Here is an 8,353-nt window from a genome sequence, read left to right on the forward strand (position 1 = left end):
CGCCTGCGCGCAAATTTCGGTGGACGTTACAACGTGTATCGGGATTTTTTTTTTTTTAATTTATTTTCGAAGAAATAGCGATCACTAAAAATCTATCTGCGAAAAACTTAATTTCTTCATCTTTGAGCAGTTGCACAACAATTTATAGGGGTGATTTTTTTTTTTCAAGAGTTGCACTATCAAGTACACATAATAACAAAACGATTTTTTGCAGTTAAACTATTATAAAACGACTTTAAAAAGTGGGTATCTTTTTCTGTATAAAAAAATGGAAATAATTCCGTTAATATGCATCATCAAATAACGTGAAGCATTCGACATCTGACATTTCTCTACGAATTTAAAAAAAAAGATTACCCTCCGAATATTAGGAGCCGAGATAACAACTTTTTTTCAAAAGATCACTGGCTCTAATTTTTAAGATTCCGTCCGGCATCAATTTGTCGAGGAAGAATTGAATTTGCTGTTAAAAAAATCTCGAATTATAACCATAAAATTTTTAGTTTTTTGTTTCTTGAATTTTTATTTTTTCAGTTTATTACTAAAAAATCACATTTGAGTATGGAGTGCATGTCTGATTAACCAATTTAAGTCACATTAGCTATGTTTATTTAATATGCTGTAAAAAGTGTCCAATTCGGCATTACGGAAAAAAAAATTTTATCTTGTCATATTATAATAACAGTATTGGATATAATATCGTTAATCACTCATATTTTGTAGATTATAATGAATTAATTTCTAATTAATTAATTATTTCTAATGATTAATAATAATTATTATCAACAATTATCATTAATATTTTAATGATACATATTTTTCGAGAACAATTTTTTTATCAATCCTGAAAGCGAATAAGAATAAAAATATATGATAGATTATAAACTAGTTGACTAAATTTTATACAACTATTCTAGTTAGTTCATAGGTCATTACCACACAGTCGTTAGTCCAGATCATTATTTGTATAGCATTAAGAAAAAGAATATGTTATAAACTTTTTAGAATAACAACAAACAACTTGCTCTAATTATATTGTTAAATTTTTAACGATAGCGTTTGTCACTATTGAGATATTTTCAGTACATTATTTTAAATTTTTGTAATTGTGTAAGAGTTATTATGCACTTTTTTTATGCGAGTGAATATTATTACATGTTCTATATTCATAAAATATAGAAAAAAAATGATTGCGAATTGACCAGTATATATTTCTCTACATTTAAGTAAATGTCTATCCTAACTAGAATAATGCAGTGATTCATAAAAGTTTATATTTATGTATTTATTCTGAACATGTTTTAAGAGAGATGTTATAGGATTCTTATGTCGAGAGGAATATATATCACATTCAGTTGATTAGATTTTTGCTGAAAAATAATTATGTATAAAGGACTTGCAATGATCATATAATACATATATCGCATTCATATTCTGAAACTTGAATTAAATTTTTATTTGTATTATGTTAAAAACTATTGTTTTTATATTAAATTTATTATAATTGAAAATTTATATAAAAAAATATTCTGTCAATAAGGATTTCTGTGACATCTCTAATAAAACATTAAAATTGTAAAGTTAATGTTAAAAAGATCTGAGCCCCTCTTTATAAACATACACATTACATGTAATATAATATTGTACAATTTTTTAGCATATACTTGTAAATAGACGAATATTAAAACAAGATTTTCGAATTAATCGCTATGTAGAGCAGTTCGCGTTGTTGTTTTATTAAAGAAATAAAGTTCAACAGATGATTAAATATTTTCGATATCTGAATTGTTATAATACTGTTACATGTTTCTCAAAATGAGCTTGATAATATTCGAAATTGTTTATGAAATGATCTTCATTTATTTTTAATAATATACGTTTATATAATCATATTTTTACGCGTCTCTCCAGTATATTATGATTAAAAAATCATTTAAAACTTACACATTATAAAATTTTATATATAAAGTTTTAATCTTAAAATTTTTTAATTTTAAAGACTTTTATGTAACTGTTAGGAAGATATCTTACATCATCTTGGAGACGACGTATATTCTAATTTAGATCTTCAGTACTTCGTTTGAAATTATTTTTAAACATTTCATGTATGAAATGAAAATTAATTATGTCAAAACTCAATAGTAAGAAAAAAATAGGAAAAAGAGCCGATAATAAAAATACTGGTATACAAATAATATAATATTTACACAACTTTGTTAACTCTGCTCTATATCTTATTATGTATCATATTATTACTATATGCGTATGTATTATATTCTGTTGTGTATAACGTGTATCTATATATTCGCATTCTTGTGAGGAAAGTGACACAAGTAAAAAATATAATTGTTTAGGAGAGAAGAAAAAAATTGCGTATTTTAAAATTGATTATTTGTTATAGTAATATTCAACATAACTTAGAGTTAATTATCAATTGTTTGTTTCAAATTCTTTCGAAGCAATGTAGACATTAATTTTATTATTACCTTTAAAAACTACTCTTATTTTGATTTATCATTTTTCCTGATTGAAGACCAATGATTTAGAACACAATTCACACATAACATAAAATTTGAAAAGGTTTGTATTATGTACGGATTTTATACTCTACATATATATTTGCATCATTTTTCTCTTACGGAAATGTTGTATAACTATATGTAATAGATATAAATCAATTTTTATTGTTAAAAATTCTAATGTAAATATTATAATGAAGTCAGTTCGTGGTTCCGGATGAACAGAAATAAATTTCGAATTTATTAATGAGATATTACAACCTCTGACACCGACTTTTAATTTTTAAAAATGAAGTTGTGCACACACACACGCACATCTACTCTTATCCAAGTTAAATGTAATGTTTATTCAACGTTGGATGCATTCATTGAATTTTATACTAAGAAAACTAATCAAATATTTTATCACCGATATCGGATGATAAAAACAGGGATTTTTATGTTATATAGAGAATAAAAAAATTAAATTTACTATTTTAAGAATAAGATTCTAATAAAATTAAGACACATAGAACTTAATATGTTAAATTCTAAGTTTCTTATTGCATTCGAGAACATTGTATCAAAGATACAAGTCGGAGACTGTCGTTGAACGAAATAATTGAAGATATGTGAATGAATAAGTTAAACATAAATTAAGAAACACGATTATAAAAAATAAGTAAATTATAAATAATACTATTGTAAGATGATAGACACACATGCTTTTGAATAAATATTATTGCGATTTGCGTTCATCTCCTTTATTCGGCACTTTGAGCGACATCGTTCATTACAGCAATTATTATCCTAGTAACTGCGATCATGACAAATACTATGATAACATTAGAGACTATTATTAATGCGATTGACTTATTTACTATGATGAAAATATCTAAAACAAATATTAAATAAAATTCCGAAAACTCCGATCTTCATGAGATTTAGTAAAAATATCTTAAATGACAAACGACTATTATTCATGGAAAAATTTTTAGTGCAAATGTTACTAATCGGGTTCACGTTGATTGAGATAAATGTTTCAATCGGTAGCACTTCACACATCTTTTATTTTTTTTACACGAAACGTTTATATTCAGATGTTATATTGATAAATTTTTATTTGAGTTAAAGTTCCTGTCTCACTGGAACTATCTTAGATTATGACGTTTGAGATGTTTTTACCAAATTTTATCGAAATCGGAAAGTTTTTCTGAAATTTTATTGCAAATATCGGACGTTAATGCTTTTTTTTCTCTCGATCTTTTTTAATGCTGAACTCTTATATCAAGGCGAGCTTAAGTGACTAACTTGTTATACATTAGCTGACCGTATCCGCCAAAAACATTCAAGAAGTTGATCGTGCAGTGATAAATCTCTGTTAGCTTTTTCAAGTCTCACGTCTATTTATTGAATTATACTTTCGTGCCAAAAAAATCTTATAAATTTTTAGCGAGTCTTTTAAAATCTTTATCTTTCAGAAAAAAAATCAATCAGTCTTCGGTAATTCGGAAAGAATTAAATTCAATATCAAAATCAATTTCAACAATTCAAAATTTTGATTAGTTCATAAATAAATCGACTTGCTATTTTTGTGGAATGACTTTGAATGTAAATTTTTCTAAACATTAATGTTTATGTATCTTAAAATTAAAGAAATTATACAATTTTTTCGCACTAGATCTTCCCCAAGGCATATCGGCGCGGTCAGGCCAATGGCATTCTCTTTATCTTACGCTTTGGCACATAATTCACGTTGTTCAATATATTGATTACGTAATTTATATCCGAAGATTGAATACACTTGTTATATATACTACTTATTAACAACTAGTATATCGTGTAATATATATATATATATATATATATAGGTATAAACGTATACATTACAAGGGATATTTCTTACAAAAGCTCCGATGGTCGCATACGCACACGCTCGAAAAAATGCGTCTTCAGAAAAAATAGATATGTAATATATACAGGTGGATATATAAATACCACGATAATTACATATACAAACATGAAGAATTACGGAAATGATAAATGGAACCTAAAGGTAGCAAAATGATATCAAAAGACGATATAGTAATTTCTAGTGGCGTTTATTATACGTTACTATGTCGTCTTTTAACTTTGTTTGGGAAATTTAAATATTATGCGAATTTTGCGATAGTAGAAGAAAAAATTTAGAAGAATAAATTTTCAATGAAGTGATATAAGATATTTTATGAGGATTTTACTTTGCATTACACTAAAATTAATGTTCTATTAATATTCTATTAATATTTATGTTCGGACTAGAGTTAATTATGTTCTTATAAGTGGTGGAATAATAGAAAAATAAGGACGCGTATCGTGCGATCATCGAATCACGAATTATTCTACCTTAAAAGGTTAAATACTATGCTATGAAGTACTTTCTTTCAGTTCTTCACGAGTCGATTAAGTCTCGAATGCTCGTCTTCTTAAATTTAATAATACTGATGCAGGTATTCGATGTTCGTCTCTCCGCTATTTTACATCGTCTTACAAAAGTGCGTAGAGAGTCTAAAGGTGGAATTCGAGTATGAAGTCTCACTCATTTCAAGTAGCTACGATTCGTCCCTAAGATTTAATGCTCATTTACAATGGAAAAGTGTGAAATTAACGATTGTATGAGAACAACATTTAGAAACGATATCGAAACGTGTTATTTTCCACATGTTTTTTGACTTTATGTTAGCATTGTTTTCATTAATTGAATACCCGGGAAAAAATGTTATATATATGGACATATTTTATATATACATATAATTATATACATATAATTGTACATAAGCTATATTAATTTTATGTGTAATTATATGTAATTATATTTAATTATAAATGAAACATTTTTTCCCGGGTAAATATTAACTAAACTGCAACTATATGTATAACTGGAGATTTTGCTAATTATTCGACTGATTCATCTACGATAATCTACCCTTTAAATTAATGGAGATAACATAACGATAAGTAAATATTCACATCGCGCATAAATTCATATAGTATTACATTTTCCAACGAGTAATGAAGAAGATATTTTTGTTATCTATAAAGTTCCTTTGCGCGATATAAAAGTGTCCCGCTATTTATATCTGATGATTACCTCTATCATTTGTATTCACTCCTTCTACATATATAATTATATATATTATTGAGCTTGAGGAAGACGTTCCTCACTAATGTAACGTGGATTAATTGCAAGAGAGTAATCCGCGTTTGTAACTATACTTGTACAATATTATATAATTATGTGTTGTGCTATATAATTACTACGGAGCTAGGGTATATCGCATCGGTGGAAAAATATCGTACTTTCTTGTTGGCATATCATAAATTTGCATGTTACACTCTTTGGACGTTCCGTTGTTAGCAACGATGTAAGCTCTGCCGATTGTGACACAGCTTGCAGCGTCGTTTCTCTCACGACCACATTTATCGGGTCTCATATCTCTTCTTTCTTCCTCTAAAACTAAACTAAAGAGGAATAGTAAATGCATTCGTTTCCGGTACATTCGGCGTTATCGCATGATCATTTTAACATGATGCCGAGCTATGTAATGTCAGAGGCAAGAGAAATGGAAAGTATACTTTCTATAGATTCAAAAGACACATGAATACATTGAAATGCGTTCAGTTATGTTAACAGAGAATATAAATGTTTCAATTTCACATCAAAAATAATTTATCAAAGCAATATATATAAAGACTATGTACGGTTATCGTTAGAATTATTTTGCTAATTATTCAACTGTTGGTTAAGACACTCGTGCTGTCTTATTTTACAGACTGCTTCAAATTTTATGATTGTTTATGTCTTTAATCAAAGAGATTTTTTGACCATTTCTATTGATTAAGTTTTGTAGAGTTTATATGTTGTAAGAGAATCGTTCGAGTTTTCATCTCAGTTCTCTCGTCTTCGACATCGTAAAATTTAAGATATTCTAATACAAGTGTTGTATGTCTATTCTCAAGTTATTATTATTTAATGACTATTAGTTAACTGGGTCATATTAAAAATCTAAAATTGTTATAAATATTGCATCAAAATCCTTCTAAGTTGTGTACCTACATATATACATCAAGTATGTACGTGTGTGTGTGTGTATGTGTGTGTGTGTATGTGTGTTTACAAAAAGTTATAATATTTAATATTTATTATACGAATCAGTCAGGCCTCTTAGTTTCTCAACAAAACAAGAGATTGCCTGCCGTTGGTTTCGACTTATTTTAAATTCAAGTGGAATGTTGCGAAATAGGAGACCTGCGATTTACAAAAGTTGGTTACATTACCTACGAATTATTGGTTCCATACATAGTTGTCAGTCTGAAGATTGGTAAGTGGAGCTTATGAACTATCCTAAACGCTGTTTCTAATTTCACATTTTATATATAGTATACAAAGTCTAATTGTTTAAGTATTTTTGATACGATTTAAAGTAGCATAACAAGAAATTACTTACTCATGAGAAAGAAACGAGTTTAGTTTAGTACTACGCTTCCGTATACATAAAAAATACAACAAACATCACAAGACACGCTCGACAAATAACAAGATAAACATACGTAAAGTGGCACATACAAATATAATAGAACATAAATAAATTAAAACAAATTAAAGAAAATTTATTTCCAAGAATATTAAATTATAATTACACCAATTAAAGTTTTAACAATTCGTTGTGTAATTCTACTTAATTATGACAAAAAATGTTACACATCTTTTTATCCAAAAGTTATTCAGAAGAAACGAATAAATGAAGGATATATAAATATACACGCGTTCTCATATCAAGAATGACTTTAATACATTTCTAAGATCGATTAGCTTCATATCTGGACATTGTCATATTATCCAATTCTGGTATCAATTCTAACTTGCTTTTGCGAAGTAACTTTCATAAAATATTTCCTTCATCCACTTGGTTCTTCATGAATAATATTTATAAATGTTACTCGAATTATTGAAATGAAAATAGAATGGAATGCGATAACATAGCAGTAACGGAGATTACAACACGCAAATTATCACAAATATATAAGTGTGTAATTCACGTTGTTTCTAGTCCATAATACAAAACGCTCAGTACAAATTCTATTAACTAACGAGCCAGCACATACATTTCATCGATTGAGAAACTTCAGTCTCTCAATATACACATATATATCTCTCTTTTTTCCGTATATGTAAATTTATGACAATTCTAGATAGATCCATCGTACAACACAAACAGAATTACAGGATTGAGTACGCCAAGAGAGTGACGGGGCGGGTCTTATGATTGTCCTTATTGTTTCGTGTTCTCCAAGTATGCCTTAGAACAGGGACGTAACAGTAGAATAGCTGATGCAAGAGATTTGTTTTATATAACAAACACAATGTTCACAAATAAAGTTATATTCAGTATTCTTAACTCGAGAATAATCAATTTATTTTTTTTTTTTACGTAAACGGTCACCTGGATGTTTTTACATGCTAATTAAAATTACTATTAACAATATATTACATATTATTAACTTATTAATTTATTATTAATTTATCGGTATTTTAGAATATCTTTACTCACAATTTTCTGGAAAAAATTAAGTAGATACTTAACAAATGTTAAACACGTTAAATAGCTTGTTATGTCAGTAAAAAATAAAAATTCTAAAAAATAAAAATTGATATAAAGTTTTTTATATTGCAGATTTTCAATGGAATTTTATATCTAAAAAGATTGTAAAGAATAGAAATATAAAAATACTCCAGGTGACTATTTCTGGATTAATCAAAATAGCTATCGTTGTTCTTATTCTTCCTATTCAGGAAAAACTTTTTCAATGCCCAT

This window comes from Trachymyrmex cornetzi, unplaced genomic scaffold, assembly GCF_001594075.2.
Source record: "Trachymyrmex cornetzi isolate Tcor2-1 unplaced genomic scaffold, Tcor1.1 scaffold579, whole genome shotgun sequence".
Lineage (NCBI taxonomy): Eukaryota > Metazoa > Arthropoda > Insecta > Hymenoptera > Formicidae > Trachymyrmex > Trachymyrmex cornetzi.